The 18664-nt window shown below is 40.2% G+C and overlaps 1 protein-coding gene across 4 annotated transcripts in view; it reads right to left on the reverse strand.

Moving 5' to 3' along the window:
- Positions 1–18664, reverse strand: part of ZMYM6 (zinc finger MYM-type containing 6) — a 61981-nt gene that overhangs the window by 43068 nt on the left and 249 nt on the right. For 2 of the 4 annotated variants that reach the window (XM_086716410.1, XM_086716403.1), the window contains exon 2: positions 11068–11170. The gene's annotated coding sequence lies outside the window, so the exon portion shown is untranslated. Of the gene's footprint in view, positions 1–3839; positions 3984–11067; positions 11171–18324; positions 18654–18664 lie in introns of those variants that run through there. The other 2 variants (XM_086716404.1, XM_086716408.1) reach the window with 2 other exon arrangements.

Genomic DNA, 18664 nt, shown 5'->3' on the forward strand with positions numbered 1-18664 from the left:
GCCTAGCAGTGAACTTGCTTGTTACATACACATAAAACTTTAATGGAGAGTTACAGTTGCCCCACATCCTTGCCAATAGCTACTATTGTACATCTTTTTAATTTTAACCATTTTTGTGGGGGGTATAGTGGTATCTCTTTGTGGTATTTTATTTCTATTATTATATTTTATTTTTAAATCATCTTTAAACCCAATATAGGGCTCAAACTCACAAACCCGAGATCAAGAGTCACTGTCTCCACCAACTGAACCAGCCAGGAGCCCTTCATTGTAGTTTTAATTTGGATTTCTCAGCTTTCTAATGAGGTTGAGCCCTCTTTTGGATATCTGGATATCCTCTTTTATGAAGTGCCTGTTCAAGATTCTTACCCATTTTTGTATTGGATTGTATGCCATTTTATCATGGGTATATATTCTCAATGAGTCCTTTCTTGAAAATATGTATTGCAAATTATCTTCTCCCAGATATAATTAGTTAAGAGGAGGTCATATTGGCATAGGGTGGACCCTTAATCCAACATAATTTGTGTCCTTATAAGAAGAGGAGACATAGAGACAGACATTTGAGGAAAGAACAACAGGTGACAATTGAGGCAGAGACTGAAGTACTGCAGCTGCAAGCTGAGGAATGTCAAGGATTAAAGGTAAACACCAGAAGCTAGAAGAGACAAGGAAGGATTCTCCCATACAGATTTCAGAAGGAACAAGGCTCTGCTGATACCTTGATTTTGGACTTCAAGTCTCCAAACTGTAAGACAATAAATTTATGTTTGTAGCACTTTCTTACAGCAGGCCTGGAAACTAAGATATGGTTGAATCTTCCAACCCGTGAAAATAGTATATCTCCCCATTTATTTCTGTAATTTCTCCTAATAATATTTTATAGTTTTTAAGTATAGAGATCACACATCTTTTTTAGATTTATTCTAGACCTTTGATATTTTATGGTATTTTAAATGGTAAAATTTCATTTCTTAATTTTTTTTATTTCCAGTGTAAGTATAGAAATACAATTGTTTTTTGTATGTTGGTTTTGAAGCCAGCACCTTTGCTGAGTTCATTTATTAATTCTAATAGTTTATCCATATTTCAAATTTTTTTTGTTTCTAACTATATAGAAAATAATGACAAATTTATTTCCTCCATTCTAAGCATATAATTTTTATCTCACTTTCTTGCCTTATGGAAATGGTAATATTGGACATCTGTATCTTTTTCCTGCTATGTTGCTTTCAATATAAAGTCATTAAATATTAATTTTGCTTTAGAATTTTTGCATTTACCTGTAGGGCATTAAGTATGGCAAATTCTTTGAAACTTCTTTCATCAAGAGAGGGAGTCTGTGTCCCTGCCCCTTGTTTTGTAGTTGGCTTTGTGAATTATTTTGACTGACAGAATGTGACAGAAGTGATATCATGTGAATTCCCAAGTGTAGGTCTCAATATCTTTGCAGCTTCTGCTTTCACTTTCTTGGAACATTCTCACCACATGTCAAGGTTAGATGGGTTAAACTACTGAATGATGAAAAATCATGTGCAGAGAGTAGCCCCATAGCCAGCACTAATGCCACATAATGTGAGTGGAACCACTTTAGATCCTCCAGGTTGATAGATGACTACAGCCGCATGAGTGAGCCCAGGCAAAATAAGCAGAAGAATTACCCAGCTAAGCCCAGATTTTTGATGATGATGATGATAATGTATTTATTTATCATGAATGAATAAATGGTTCTTATTATAAGCCAGTTAGTTTGGGGTGCTTTGTTATTTAGCAACAGGTAACTGTTACAGAATTGATATCTAGAAATGGAGTACTGCTATAATTAAAATCTAAAACATGACATTGACTTTGGGACCAGGCAGCCAGCAGAAGTCTGGAAAGACAGCAAGGAGTCTGTTAGTGGAGGCTGGAAGAGCAGTGAGGAAATTGTTATTGGAGGCCTAGAGAAACAGTAACCAGTGTAATGCAGCAGCAAAATGTTTTGCAGCACTGCCACCTGTAATAACATGGAAGATAGAAAATGTAGTTAGTGAACTTGTGGATCTGGTTAGGAGATTTCCAGGCAGAATATTAAAAGTGCCTATTGATTTATTTTAGTTACCTGTGATAAGATTTTGCAAAAGATAAGCTAAAAAAGGAACTTTTGTTTTCAAGCAGAAATTAGACAAAATATGAAGGGCCCAGGACAGTCTCTCCAGCTAACAAAATATCATCAAAATAAGAAACAACCTCAGAGAAGAAAAATCACATATAGGATATTGTAGGTAAATGTGGCCTCAAAGTCAAGATCAACTCAAGAGTGCCGCTGTAAGACAATGCCTCACAGACCCTCTCATCTAGACAGAAGGGCTTCTAAGAAACACAGGGCGTTGTCCAATAACAATCTGACACAACCAGAATAGAGTTTTGTCTCAGAAAAATGGATGTGATTTGGGGGGCACAGAGTGAATCCAGTAAGATCCACAAAGGTTTTTGTTTTTGTCTTGTTTTAGAGAGAGAGAGAGCGAGAAGGGGAGAGGGGCAGAGAGAGAAGGAGAGGGAGAGAGAGACTCTTAAGCAGGCTACACGCTCAGTGAGGAACTCAACACAGGGCTCGATCCCACCACCCTGGGATCATGACCTGAGCCAAAATCAATAGTCAGACACTCAACTGACTGAATCACCCAGGCACCCCAAGATTTTATTTTTAAGTAATCTCTACACCCTATGTGGGGCTTGAACTCACAACCCTGAGACCAAGAGTTGCAAGCTTCACTGACTGGGCCAGCCAGGCATCCCTCTTCTTCCTTTCTGAATAGGAGCATTCATTGGAGTCATTATGTTTCTGTATCATCAGGTGTATTGAGTATGTGGGCAGCAGGGAGCAGGGGGAACAGATAACCTGTCTTTTTAGTTCACAAAGTTGCACCTGAGCAGATGCACCCAGTCAACTAAAGGAGTTTCTTCTTCATAGACCTGATTTAGATGGTGAGATCATGGACTTTGATCCACTGCCATAATGGCTTGAGACTTTTGGTTGAGGATGTGAGTGTATTTTCGTTGGGAGGGGACATGAATTGTTATGTCCAGAAGCCAAACTGTGAGAGATTGTTTCCAAAGATGGCCACCAACAATTCCTCCTATCTCTGTATGTGTAATGAGGTTTCTCCTACCATGAGGTGGATTCAGTTTCCTTGCCACTTGAATCTAGCTGGCCTGTCAACTTATTTTGACCAATAAGTTGCAGGGGAGTGACAGTGTGAAGTTACAGGTGTAGGCATTAAGAGAACTGGCAGCTTCTGCCTTTGCCCTCTTGGAGCCACCAGCATGTAAACAGGTTTGGCCACCCTGCTAGAGAGACCAGGTACAGAAGGAGAGAAGTCCCTGAGCTTGCCTGCCAAGGTCCCGGGGATGTGGGTGAAGTTATCTTGGGCATTCCAGCCAAATTCCTAACTGAAAGCATCAACATCCTATGGGACAGAAGAACTCCCCAGCTGAACCCAACCAATCACAGAACCATGAGATATAACAAATTGTTGCTTTAAGCCACAAAGTATGGGGGTGGTTTGCTACATAACAATGGATAACTGACACACTAAAACAGTTTACATCTTTTAGTTTACACTAAAACAGTTACATCTGTATACTTCTATTTCAAGTTCCCATTTGCATTATTGTGACCTGTTTAAAGTACAGATTTATTGTTTATCACTCTTTCTTTTCTTCTCCCTTTCCTCTACCTTGAAAACTAGTTACAGTATTTTATTTCCCTCAGATACAGTTATGGATGATACATATTTTTGAATCACTATGTGTTAAAGAGTATATTTGTATAACAAAGAAACCCCAAAATGCAATACCTCAAATAAACTGAAGTTTATCTTTCTCTCACATCACCGTTCAAGGCATGTGTTCCAGGTCATTAGCAGTTGTGTTCCTACAACATCATTTATGAACACAGGATTCTCCCATCTTGTTTCTCCATCCTTGAAACTGGTTCACACGACACATCTTCCTGAGGGTGTGAAGGAGGCACACGTGGGTCTTATGTTGCTGGGCTCAGAAATGACACATAACACTCTGAGTACATTCTCTTAGAGACTCTTTTGTCCACATAGCCATGTATAACTGCATTGAGGGGGGTAGGGGGCAGGTGCAAGGAGAGAATAGTGTCATGTTCCCAGTTACAATGATAACCCCACAGTAAAAACGACATATTTGTTACCAAATTAAAACAAAAGTCACTGGGAAGTGACAGGCAGCTCTCCAGTTCGTGAGTGTAGTGCAGACGTGTGAGTAATAAGTAAGAAAATCCTATGTGAAACATGAAAAAGAACATTTACTTACAAAGGAAAGAGAATTAGACCAGCTTTGGACTTCTCATCTGCAATACTATGACAGAAACTAAAATCTAGGAATGTTATACATGTCCAAGACATTTGTCATGGTCAATTAATGACATTTCTGGAAGTACTGGACAAGGTATGGTGTAGATTGCTAACTTTCCAGTAAATTTCAGTCTTCCTTTTCTTTATGATCAGTTCTATCCATCATAGGCAGACCAAGCCTTCTCCACCTCTCCCCTTCTCAGGACTGCCTGGCCAGTCCCAAGAGGAGGAAGCCCCATAGCTTACCTGGGCCTGGGGGTAGTGGAGGAAATGTGTATAAACGTGGGTCGATGAGTGTTTATTTAGTGATGAAGTTAGGTTTTAACATGCTTATCGGTGAAGAACATATGAAGATAGGGTGCCTGGGTGGCTCAATTGGTTAAGCTGCTGACTCTTGATCCCTCTCTTGAAATAAATAAACTTAAAAAAAAAAAGAGTTAAAAAAAAGAATATATGAAGATAAACATTCATAGCAACATCTATATACAGGCAGGAGTTTATGTAAGTTGTATGTGATTTAAATTACTGTAAATATGGGTGTGCATGTATAAGAAAGCAATAGGAGTTGGGGTTCATTAGGCTGTGACATTATTCCAAGTGGCCTCCAGGCAACCTTGACCATGCCTAGACAGACAGGCAGCTTTTGGAGTGCTGTACCTCTCTGGGACCAGCCCTATGTCCTACCACGATCTCAAAGTTCAGAGATGGAAGGCCCTTTAGTGGTTATATGGTCTCAGCTTGTGCAGTGTTTGAATCCTTGCTGCAGCACTGCAAAGGCGATCTTCAGTCTCTGCACACCTTTCAAGACAGGGAGTTAACTCCCCCCTAGCAACTCCTTTCACAGTGGACAGCCCTGCCTTCAGGAAGGTTCTGATCATAAACTCTGGCTAGGCCCTAGGAAGGCATTCTCCTCCTCCCTCTTCTGTCCTCATTCCCACTTACATAATTCAGCTCCTGGGTACTTCCTTTCCTTTTCTCAATCACCATGACTAAAGCTATCAATTATTATTGAGCCAGAGCTGGTGCTAAGCACTAGAGACATAGAAATGGATGAGTTAAGTTTTATCTTTTAAAAAAATGTTTATTTATTTTAAGAGGGAGAAAGAGCATGAGCAGGGGAGGAGCAGAGACAAAGGGTGAGAGAGAATCCCAAGCAGGCTCCGCACTGTTAGTGCAGAGCCTGACACCAGGCTTGATCCCATGAACTGTGAGATCGTGACCTGAGCTAAAATCCAGAGTTGGATGCTTAGGGGTGCCTGGGTGGCTCAGTCGGTTAAGTGAGCAAATGAACACTCTCATGCTCTCTCTCTGTCTCCAAAAAAAAAAAAAAAAAAAAAAAAAGGAATTAGGAGTGAGTAACCAGGTCGAGGAGGAAGAGAGGTGGCTTTCAGGAAAGACTCCCTGGAGGAAGGAAGAAACATCTGAGCTGAATTAGAGGCAGAGTCAGGCTGAGGAAGCCTGCAGTCAGTGCTGCCTCGTCTACCACACACTCTCCAACTGTGTCCCTAGCTCCTCACTGTCTTTTCTCCTGTTAAGCCTGGAAATCCAGAGAGGAGAGAAACAGGCTTAGACATCTCCAAGGCTGGGGTCAGTATCTCACAGAGTTACAGGCAGAGCCAAGGTGGGAAGTGCCACCACGTGAATGCAGCAGCACGCCAAGTACCCTGTGAGGCCCAGCCCTGTGTCTGACTCCCCTCTGGGAGAGGCTCAGAAGGAGGGCACAGGCCTTCCAGCCCACACAGGGAGCTTTACAGAACAGTGTGCTAACCCGGGAGGCAGCCCTAAGCTCTGGTTCTGGTGAGGGTCTACATCCCTGGACCAGAGAATAGGAAAGGCCATGGGCCTGGCCTGGCTGAGCAGCTCTTGCCCCAAGGGTCCCCGCCATGGGCTTAGGTTCCTAACTACTGCTCTCTGGCAGTTCTGGCAGGCATACGTGTGCCAGCACTCTGGAAGCCAGGGCACATCTTGGACTCTATGATTACATCAGCTCAGCTCAACCCGTCAGAGATTCTCAGACTAGAGAAAGCCCTGGGGCATTAAGAAAGAAGAAAGAAAGGAAGCAAATGAATTCCTTCTGTACCAGGCACTACACAGGGTGCTTCACACAGATTAATCCTTTGATACTATAAATCTCAATTTTAGCATAGTCATAAGAAAAGACCGAACTGTTAACACTTATCTATGATAGGTAGAATATTAGAGGACTTTGTTTCAGTGTTTTATACAATAATACATTATCAGAAGTAAAATATCTTGGGGTGCCTGGGTGGCTCAGTCAATTAGGTGTCCGACATCAGCTCAGGTCATGATCTCACAGTTCATGGGTTTGAGCCCCGTGTTGGGCTCTGTGCTGACAGCTCAGAGCCTGGAGCCTGCTTCGGATTCTGTGTCTCCCTCTCTCTGCCCCTCCCCCGTGCGTGCGCGCGCTCTCTCTCTCTCTCTCTCTCTCTCTCTCTCTTCTCTCAAAAATAAATAAAACGTTAAATATTTTTAAAAATAAAAAAAGAAGTAAAATATCTCTAGCAGCCAAAATATCTATTTTGATAGATAAGATATATATTTTATTTCCCACATTTTATACAAAGGGTCAGTCATTAACAGTGAAGTACTGACTTCTATTTGCTCTGTCGTTCTTTGTCAGTTGAGGTAGTGACTTGTCTAAATAGAGAGTTTGAAAGGACAAACTATGCAATTTGGGCTTTTCTTTCTACATGGAAGCAAGTTGTCAACAGGAAACTAGTTTTCCTTGGCTCTTCTCTGCCTTAAGTATCACAGGGGCAGGCCTGCCATGTGGGGAGTCTTTATCCTCCAACCTAGCCTTTTTCCCAGTAATGAAGGTGATGTGTACCTTTATTTACCATTTCCTACGTCTTATTTCTCAATTGGTTTAGAAGTTAGTGAGGAAGAGGAATGCTAATTGTTTGGCCCCCTTGAAACTCCCAAGAGTACACAGAAAGAATGCTGAATCAGGAGATACAAAGTCAAGTTAGTAATCCTAGACATGCCACTTATGAATTGTGCCCTAGAGCAAAACACTTACCATTTAAAACCTCGATTTTTTAGCTGATGAAGGAGTCTATGTTCTTTTTTTTTTTGTAAGTTTATTTATTTATTTTGAGAGAGAAAGTACAGGTCAGGGAAGGGCAGAGAGAGAGGGAAACAGAGAATCCCGAGCAGGCTCCGCACCTTCAGCGCAGAGCCCATCTATGTTCTGACTGGTTTTCTAATGTAGTTAATGTACAGTGTTATATTAGTTTCAGGTGTACAATATCGTGAGTCAACAGTTCCATGCTCATCAATTAAGTGTACTCCACCTCCTCTTCTTCTCCTTCTCCTTCCTCTTTTTGAGTAGGCTCCATGGGGTTTGAACTCACAACCCTAATATCAAGAGTCACATGCTTTACCGACTGAGCCAGCCAACCACCCCAGGTCTGGTTGTTTTAAGCCAAAAAGGGAAAATATGGTGGCCTTGAGAATGATGAGAAAATCTAAGAAAAGGTTTAGACAATGAACAGAACAGAATCCCAAAATCTGTCAGCAAGAATAGCTTGATCCAAGTCACTGATAATTGCTAAAATAAACTTTATGCCAAACAATTGGTCTTTTAGTCTGGGTAAGCTAATTGCTAAGATAAACTCCCAAATTACAGAGGTTCTACAATGTGAACATTTGTTTCTGTCTCACACAATAGTCCAACATGGGTACTCCTGTTCTAGTGGCTTTTCTGGGCAGCTGTCCTCCAGGCGTTGTCTCAGGGACCCATTATCTTTACATTCTGTGGCTCTATCCTCTTCTATGTCTGTGGAGTCTTCTCCATTCAGCCAATGGTTGGGGAAAGAAAGGGCAAAGATCACATGAGGGAGGTTTATATAGGTCAGGTCTAGATGTTGGCCATTGTTTCTATGTTCCATTGTCCAGAAATCAAGTCACATGCCTGCACCCGACTGCAAGAAAAATGTAGTATATTTGTATGCCCAGGAGGATAAGAAAATGGGGTTTGATGAACATATGAAAGCCTCTCTCACAACATCCCTTGAACAAGATTCAAAGTTCTGAGAATGATCATCTGATTGGCATAGCTTAGGTCACTAAGCTACAGGCCAAATCAGGAAAGAAATACAGAAAGAATCAATCCCTTTCTATTCCACTGTGAGAGGAAGCAGACAAGGGAATTGTCTTTACTTACAATGGAGAATTTTCCTAAAAGGGAGATCAGGATGCTTAGAAACAGGGGGAGAGTTGGATGCTAGACAGCCAAAAATGACAAATGTCCAGTATATCTGTAATCTGCCTATGTTACACAAGAAAGTCTCTAAAGGTTTTTTCAGCTTTAATTGTTCATGACTCAGATGCAATAACTAAAACATATATAGATGTCCAAGGATTTCTGTTGAGAGCAACAGCCCTCCAATTCCTAAGGGCCTCCCTGACTCTCAGAAGGGCAAATAATTCATAGAACAAGATGATGCCTGTCAATACATGGGAAAGCATTAGTGCTCAATGGAACCATGTAGTCTAAGAAAAGTATGATTAAGTAACATAACATGTTAAAATGGAAAATAGCATTTCAACTTCACGACCTTGTTTGTTTTTTTTTTTCCAGGTTTGTCACTACTAAAAGACATAGCAGCTCTAATATTTTGACTCCACATTTACTCTCATGTATATCCCTAACACCTAAATTTGATCTTTAGTAGTTTTATCCACCAAAATTATCTGGAATTCATTGCAAAGTGGCTGATTATATGGGGCAGGGGAAAAAATAGTATGACTTCAGAACATTCTCTTATGGCAAGAAAGGAGGAATGTTTCAAGGATGTCAGGGGCAGAGCTAAAAGGACAACACTTAGAGATGTACCCAGTGGTGAAGTTGTAATAATTAAATTTAAATTTAAATTTAAATAATTTAATGTGAATAATTTAAAATGTCATAATTAGAGAAAATTGGAATAAGTAAAATCTACAAAGGCTATGCATTCATACTAAGACTCAAATGGGAAAAGTAAACAAAAAAATAGCTTTAAGTAAACAAAAAAATTTTAATACAATAAAGGATGAATACAATATATGTTTAATGATTAGTAATGTGTATGTCTTTGCATGTACAGGTGTGGCTGCACATATATTTTTTTCTTCTGTAAAAGGTATGTTGACTTAAATATATCCACATATAATTTACCTATATCTATGATTTACATATGAACAAGCAGATAAAAATGAACCAAAAGGTAGGAGGAAGGAGCCATCAACACTAGTAATTTTGTAAAATTATCACGACCAGATAGAAGGTGAGTCTGTCAATTATTCAGCACCACATTTACAAAAAGCAAGTAAAAATAGAGTTCAACAGATATTCTAAGAATGAGAAGGATAAATCAATATTCTATCTTTCAGGAGATAAAACAACGAAATGGCTCTAGTAATTATAATAAGATACTGATAAGAAATACATAAGTTCCTAAGCAGATCAATGTCATATAATAGCAAGATGGCTATTGGTCATGCAAACCTTAGAGCTTACATAATTTCCAAAATAGACACTAAGTTTCAAAATTTAAAAACCATAAGGAAGACAGAGGATTATAAGTCCTATGGTATTTTAAAACTTTTACTATTACAAAAGGGTTTTAAATAAATGGTCTGAATTACCTTGGACAACAAAACTAGGTCTTATGTCCCAACCAAGAAAGAATTAGTTGATATCACAGATCCTGGAACCTCAACTGATTTAAAATTATATTTCTTTTTCTATTTGATTTGGTAAAATTTCTGAAATCCCAGAAAATAATCAAAATGCTATTACTGAAACCTTAAGAAAATATGAAAGTAAATATAACCTTAAGAGATATAAAAGTGGTACAAAAATAATACAGTAATAGTCAACCCATGGCATTGAATATTCAATCCAGGCCTACCTAATTGATACAAGTGTAGTCGATTTTGTCATCTTTGTGTTTGTGCACAGTTTGCTGATATTTAACGCCTATGAGATATTCAAAAGTATCAACCATATTAAATTTGTAATTCCAGCTTAAATTGTTTCAGAGAATTAATCAAATGTGTATTCTGGTTTAGTGATCAAGAAAAACTATTTCGACATTTTATTTACTAGAAATAGGATTTTGGCAATTGGGCATTAAACAACAAACAAGCTGTGAGTATTCTCCAAGCAAAAAAGCCCCCTGGATATGAAAAATACTGAATCATAAGGCACAAAGTAGATAATGTGTTTTTACTAATACTCCTCAGGAAGAAGGGGAAGTAACAAATGGGAGACTTGAATAAGGGGTTGGTTGAAAGAATTTGGAAAACTGTGGCACATACACTTTCTGAGAGAGACACACAACCAAACAGATAATTAGCCTACAGTGTGGTGATTATTACAGAAGCGATACTTGGACCAAAGAAGAAAGAGAAATTAACCTAACCTGTGCATCTATTACTTACCAGGCATAATAGAATACGATGAAATTGGCTAGATGTTTGTAACCAAGTATCATGGAAACCTCACATCAGTTCTAATTCCAAAGATTTTTCATAATGTGGGGAAACCAGATTAAGCCCAAAATGGCCCCATGGCTAGGATCTAGACATATTCTCCAGGCGTACCTAATTGATAGGACAGCCAGGAAGTCTGTTTTCTAAGGGACTTCTAAGAGAGAACTGATGTGAAAGGAAAAAATAAACCATCAGGACAAACCTGGTGCAGTAATGAAGCCTCAGGGACAGTGGATAGGTGACTGGACAGAATACAGTGTCTGTCACTTGGATTTGATTCGGCCTCGGCTCAAATGGTGTCACGTCTAGGGAAAGGGAAAGACAGGGGAAGAATGAGGTCTCAAGAAGACATAAAAAAGAACAAAACTCAAAACTTGAAACATCAGTTTTTACAAAAGTTTCTGACCAATATTAACCCTACTTCAGCACCCCCTCACACACACATTACAGTGCAACACAAAAGTGGAGAGAGATGGTCTCCTCACTTTATTATAGATATCAAAAGATCATATTGCCAGGGAAATGGTGATTACAAACAAATTAGAGGTCTCAAAAATTAGTTAAACAGCTTCCCCAGCTTCTGCCAAGGTTGTAAGTGATAGAGTTAGCATTTGGATCTGAAAATATGTGTGGATCCAATTCCTCCCCCCCCCCCCCCCTTTCATTTCAATGTGCTCCTCTGTGGTCTCCAGGCTGTGTTTATTTCTAATGATAACTACTTCACTTGCAGCTCTCTAAATCGGAGGATGCTCAGTCTCCTATACCATCTGCCTTTGGATTTTTTTAAGGTTTTAAAGTAATCTTTACATTGAATATGGGGTTTAAACTCAGAACCCCGAGGGGCGCCTGGGTGGCTTGGTTGGTTAAGCGTACGACTTCAGCTCAGGTCATGATCTCACGGTCTGTGAGTTCGAGCCCCGCGTCGGGCTCTGTGCTGACAGCTCAGAGCCTGGAGCCTGTATCAGATTCTGTGTCTCCCTCTCTCTCTGCCCCTTCCCTGTTCATTCTCTGTCTCTCTCTGTCTCAGAAATAAATAAATGTTAAAAAAAAAAAAATTAAAAAAAAAAAAAAAAGAACCCCGAGATCAAGAGTCTCATGCTCCACTGACTGAACCAGCCGGGCACCCCCCATCTGCCTTAGGATTTAAAGTTGGGTCTATATCCCCTATGCCCCCCTTTGCTACTCTTACGTAAAAATTCATGTTCCTTTAAAGCTCATTTCATCAGGCTTTGAGTACCCCTCCTTATTACTGGCGTCTACTTATCTCCTAGTCACTCTTTAACATTCACTGAAGAATTTAGCTGCTGGCTCCGTTTTCCTCTTCTGCCACGATTTCACCTTTCCCATGGACACTTCTAATACCTTGGTCTCTCAGTTTATTTAGCTTCTCAATTTCAGCAAACTTTTCCCCTTTCTACCTGCGCCTCCCCACTCCAATGACACATCTTGAATCCTTTGCCTAAAATTGCTCCTCCTCGGAAATAATATATTCAGATATCCCACTTTCTGACCACACCCTGTTGTTTCTCACTCAATTTCTCCCTCTAAAGCTACCCTTCTATTTTGTAAAGACCTCTGGTTCCTCCATCAGTCTACTTTCATTCTATTTATTCACCTTTTGCTGTCTTCTCTTCCTTTTATGTTTTCTACTAGTCACTTGCCGATATCCTCCACTCTCTTCTATGGACCTTATCTTATTTCTACCTGGAAAAACCCTAAATCAACTTCTCCATGCCCACACCTGTGCTGTTTATTATTGTTGATAAAAGTCATAGAGTCTACCAAACTGGCACAAATATAAATTCTCAGGGTTCTCAGCCTCAACTGGGCTGATGGTATGTCTAGAAATCCTCCCATGGCTCTTTTGTCAGTTTTCTCTTCCATTCTTCACAAAGACTATTCAGTTTCTCCTTTCTCTTCAAATCTCTGACCCAAAACTTCACTCACAGCAGGTGACATAACCTCTTATTCTCATAGAGAAAATACTATACAATCAAATAAGAACTTCCTCAGTTCCTGGCACAAAATGAACAGTTTTCTGCAATTAAACCTACCATTCTTTCTTTCCTCCAATTACAAAGGAGAGAGTGTCTCTCCAGCTACTACCTTATCTTTGTCACAGCCACATACCTCTTAGAAGAGCTGACTACACTCGTTTTCACTTCTTCCTATCACAGCCACTCCTCAATCCACTGCTATCTGGCTTCTGCCTTCCACAGAAACCACTCTTGGCAAATTCACTAATGACTTTATTGCTAAATCCTATGGCTATTTATCAGTCCTTATTTCAGCAGTCAATGGCATTGCTGCTATTGACCTCATCCTCTCTTAAATCCTCTCTTCACGTGGCTTTGTGATACCATGTTCTCCGAGTTTTCCTCATATGGCCTTAGCCATTTCTTCTTAGTTCCTTTCTTGTGTTCCTATAGCTACACTAATTTGTTAATTATCAGTGTTCCTTAAGGTTTCTGTCTTTGGCCTTTTCACCTCACTCTACCCACAATGAGTGTACTCTCAACCACCCACTTCTGTGGCTATAATCATCAACTCTGTATGGTAACTTGCAAAACCACAACTCTTTCCGAGATATTTCTTCTGAACTGTTTATCCAACTGCCTATTAAATATTTATCTTTAGGTATTTCATGGTGTTTCAGACTCAACATATCTAAAACTGAACCCATTATTTGCCCCAGTGCCCCACCCTTTCAACAGCTCCCCTCCCCCTCTTGTATTCCCTATCTCTTGGAATAATGCCACCACCCCCTAGGATGTAACAGTGAGAAATAGAAACAAAGATATTCTGAAACAGAAAGGATACATTCACCCATCCATTCATCAAACAAACATGTATCAAGTGACTCCCTACCCAGTATTGTGTTAAGTACTAGGAGATGGGCTGAAAAGAGACAAAGACATATAGTTTCAGAAACAGAGAAAGTGCATGTCAGGCAGAGATGCAGAGAAAGACCTCCACAGAAAGTTTCATTTCGTGTGTTTGATAACCAGGGGAAAAGAAGTATATATATACTTCAAATAGTTGTCCTGAGACAGGATGTTACACTTAATTTGGGTGCTTTTTAAATTTTTTCTTCAGCATAAAGAACCTTGATGAAGAGGGAAAAGGGCTGATTAAGGAGACAAACAGAATTGACTCATTCTTTTTTTTTTTTTTTCAACGTTTATTTTATTTTTGGGACAGAGAGAGACAGAGCATGAACGGGGAAGGGGCAGAGAGAGAGGGAGACACAGAATTGGAAACAGGCTCCAGGCTCTGAGCCATCAGCCCAGAGCCTGACGCGGGGCTCGAACTCACGGACCGCGAGATCGTGACCTGGCTGAAGTCGGACGCTTAACCGACTGCGCCACCCAGGCGCCCCAGAATTGACTCATTCTTATTCTTGTTATTGGCAATTAGCTGTGTACTAACTATCTAGTTAAATCTCATTCTACGATTTTGCATCATTCTTTGAAATTTATGGAGCCTTTTTTTCCATTATAAAAGTGATACAGGCTATGGTGGGGGGGGGGGAGGATATATAAGAAGCCTTTTGGATGGTATAGAATTCAAAGAATAAGGTTGTGGGATTAATTCTCATTCTTTCTGAACTCCTATTCTTGGACCCAAAGCAGAATACTTTTTTTTTAAACATTTATTTTTGAGAGAAAGACAGAAAGAGAGACAGAGCACCAGTGGGGGAGGGGCAGAGAGAGAAGGAGACACAGAATTGGAAGCAGGCTCCAGGCTCTGAGCTGTCAGCACAGAGCCCAAAGCAGGGCTCGAACTTACGAGCTGTGAGATCATGACCTGAGCCGAAGTCAACCGACTGAGCCACCTAGGCACCCCAGAATACTCTTAATATCTAGGTGTTTTCCTAAGGGTTTGATTGCCACTGATTATCGATGAGATCCTGGGGAATTTTAGGACTATGGCTTGACTGCTGTTGGGCCTCTCTCTTCAGCTATTTATTCAAAAGAGGTAAGTCAAGGAATTAAGTTGGGTTCTGATGCTTCATCCAGAAGTAACAGCGATGATTTTTAGGGCATATTCAGGTATGGAGAAAATAATATTTATTTTCTTCCAAATCTGAAGCCTCACACTGCAACACTGGCAGAAAATTTAATCTCAGTCATTATTGGCATTCTCAAGAAGGGCACCAGAGGTCTGCATAGTTCCTAGGGTGGGCCCACTCCCCCACCCCCCCCACCCCCTCTACCCCCTCTACCCCCCTTGAAGCATCAAGGAAGCTCTGCAACGATTGGCTCAGTAGTCCAGATTGGTTATTGGAGACAGCCACTGCCCCAATCTGCATGTTCTCCACAGGACAAGTGGCTTTGGCATGCGCATCTTCAGCAAGGATAAAACTCCTTATGTTCAGGGTCCAGTCGTCTCCCCACAGCGCTGTTAAAGAACATGGTACACGTTCTTCAAATCACACTATAGACCTTCACCCTCTTCCTAGCCTTCTGAAACCTTTTCTTCCTTGGTTTTCTCTAAGACACTTCCCTGTCTCCTACACACACACATACACACAAACACACACACATACACACTCATACATACACATACTCCCTGGATACTTTCATAATCTTTTCAGTCGGGTTGAATTTTATAAAACATAAGACAGCTCTTGACTTCCAACAGCTTCTGCATTGGCTCCTACCAAAATCTCTCTGACAAAGATGCAAGAGAGGGAAAGTATACAATACAAATCAATGTCTCAGAAATTAGATAACTGCCTCGTGAACAAGCAATTTGCACACTCAATGGAAATCCTCACCTGGGACCAGGATTCAATCTTTCTTATAGTGTTTTCTCAATCCTATTATCAGAAGCAGGGATGTGCACTCAGTGCTCCAGTTCTCCTGAAGCTGTTACACAAAACCTAGGGCTTATCTCTCATTGATATTTTTTACTTGCACGAGTCATTCATTTATGAGAAACAAGAGTCTACACATCTTATAGACCAATTGCTTTATCTTGCTTAGATAAACTTATGTTAACTTAGAAAATAAAAGACATTTGTTGACAGCAATTGCTCATGAGTACATTTACTAGATAGGACTTTTGGCTGCAAGAGATAGAAAACCAAATCAAAGTAGGTTAAGTACAAAGAGAATCTACTGGCTTACATAATTTGTCCAAGAGTTGGACATCACAAATGGATGGACCAGGGAGGGAAGGTGTCAAAATTAGTATTATATGACTTAGACTGGAATCAGAGTCCTCCACCTCTCAGGTACTATGATTAGGTCAGTGATGGTCATTTGATGGTCACCACCTCACTGGGATTTTTTTTCTCCCACCCTATCAAAAAACACACTTCTGTATCCAGTGAAAATATCCTTCAGGAGTGGAGGTAAAATAAAGACATTATTAGAGAAGAAAAACAAGAAGAATTTCTTGGCAACAGTCCTGCTCTAAAAGAATTGCTAAAGGAAGTTCTTCAGACAGGGGAATGATACCTGAAGGAAATGGGAACATCAAGAATCAAAGAACAGAAGTGGTAAATATATGAGTAAATGTAATAGACTATTCTCCTCTGGAGTTGTTTTAAAAATATTTGTTGGTTGGGGTGCCTGGGTGGTTCAGTCAGTTAAGAGTCCTGCTCTTGGTTTTGGCTCAGGTCATGACCTCACAGGTCATGAGTTCAAGCCCCACATCAGGCTCTGTGCTGTCAGTGCAGACTGCTTGGGATTGATTCTCTGTCTCCCCCTCCCTCTCATGCCCCTCCCCTGCTCTCACTCTCTGTCTCAAAAATAAATAAATAAATAAAATATTTTCTGGTTGACAGCAAAAATTATTAACACTGGCTGATGGGGTTTAGAATTCTAATACATAAAATGACTATAACAAAAGGGTAGAGAGAGGATAAACAGATTTATTTAGGGATAATATTTCTACATTTTACTTGAAGTGGTAAAATACTAAGTGGACTATAAAAAGTTAATTATGATTATTGCAGTCACTAGAGCAACCACTAAAAAAAATTATACAAAGATATATGGTCATAAATAGTTAAAATGGGGGGCGCCTGGGTGGCTCAGTCGGTTAAGCAGCCGACTTCGGCTCAGGTCATGATCTCGCGGTCGGTGAGTTCGAGCCCCGCGTCAGGCTCTGTGCTGACAGCTCAGAGCCTGGAGCCTGTTTCAGATTCTGTGTCTCCCTCTCTCTGACCCTCCCCCATTCATGCTCTGTCTCTCTCTGTCTCAAAAATAAATAAACGTTAAAAAAAAATAGTTAAAATGGAATACTAGAAACTGTTCAAATTAGCCAAAAGAAGGCAAGGAAAGGGAACAGAGAACAAATAATAAAATGATAGACATAATTACTAGATATTATATTAGGAACATAAGAATAACTTGGAGAAACTAACTTCAGTTACCAATGTAGTATTCAGAATCACCAAAGGGTCTGAATTTAAGGTTAACTGCAGAGGACATTTAGGGATCATAGCAGCAGGGGTCAGGAGGACCTTTTGACCTGGACATAGACTTTTGATAATATCTCAGGAAGCATGGTCAAAGACAAGATTGCAATAAATTCATCATTCAACTCTATATATCTTTTATAATCCTATTATGATTTTAGGAATAGCACAATTATTCGATACTATACTCTTTTAGGTGTTGAAAATGTTAATTTGTTAAGTAGCATTTAAAATATACCATGAATGGGGCGCCTAGGTGGCTCAGTTGATTAAGAATCCAACTTCCGATCAGGTCATAATCTCAAGGTCCTTGAGTTTGAGCCCTGCATCAGGCTCTGTACTGACATCTTAGAGCCTGGAGCCTGCTTCAGATTTTGTGTCTCCCTTTCTCTCTGCCCCTCCCACTCCCCCACTCGCACTCTTTCTCTCTCTCTCTCAAAAATAAACACTTAAAAAGCTTTCAAATAAAATATACCATGAATATATATACAATGGAATATTACTCGGCAATCAAAAAGAATGGAATCTTGCCATTTGTAACAACGTGGATGGAATTAGAATGTCTTATGCTAAGTAAAATAAGTCAGAGAACGACAACTATATGATTTCACTCATGTGGAACTTAAGAAACAAAACAGATGAACATAGAGAAAGGGAAGGGAAAATAATATAAAAACGGAGAAGCAAACCATAAGAGACTCTGAAATATAGAGAACAAACTGAGGAGAGGTGAAGGGTACTTGAGTGCGGGGATGGGCTAAATGGGTGATGGACACTAAGGAGGGCACTTGTTGGGATGAGCACTGGGTGTTATATGTAAGTAATGAATCTCTAAATTCTACTCCTGAAACCATTACTACACTATATGTTAACAAACTTGGGTTTAAATTTTTAAAAATAAAATAAACCATGATTTTTACACACTCATTTGGGATCATCTTAATATACTAAGACCACCCGCAAATGGAAAAGGCCTGAACCCTCTCTATTGCTGCAGGTAATTCCTTTTACTGGTAATTTACTCTGTACCTTGAACTTTTCCAACCTTGTCTTTCCAATCCACGTGCAGATGACACAGGCACCCAAGGATGAAGAAATTGGGGATATACAGAAATTGCTAAGAGACCCATCTTTTGAATCCAGTAAATCTAACTGCCATTCCTGAGTCCATCCCGACGCTGCCCCAGCCTCTAAGTGTCCAAATTTGTGGCTATCTAGCATGGCTTCATACGTCAGATCCCACGGGACTGTAAGCGCTCTTCCCGCCCTCTGTTGCTAAGGGGAACTGGATCATTCCCGGCCAGCTGTGCTGCGCATGCTCGGCCGCACAGCTCGGCGGGAAAGGGGCGGGGTCTACCTGACTGTTTCG

This window comes from Puma concolor, chromosome C1, assembly GCF_028749965.1.
Source record: "Puma concolor isolate L17-30 chromosome C1, mPumCon1.1.hap2, whole genome shotgun sequence".
Lineage (NCBI taxonomy): Eukaryota > Metazoa > Chordata > Mammalia > Carnivora > Felidae > Puma > Puma concolor.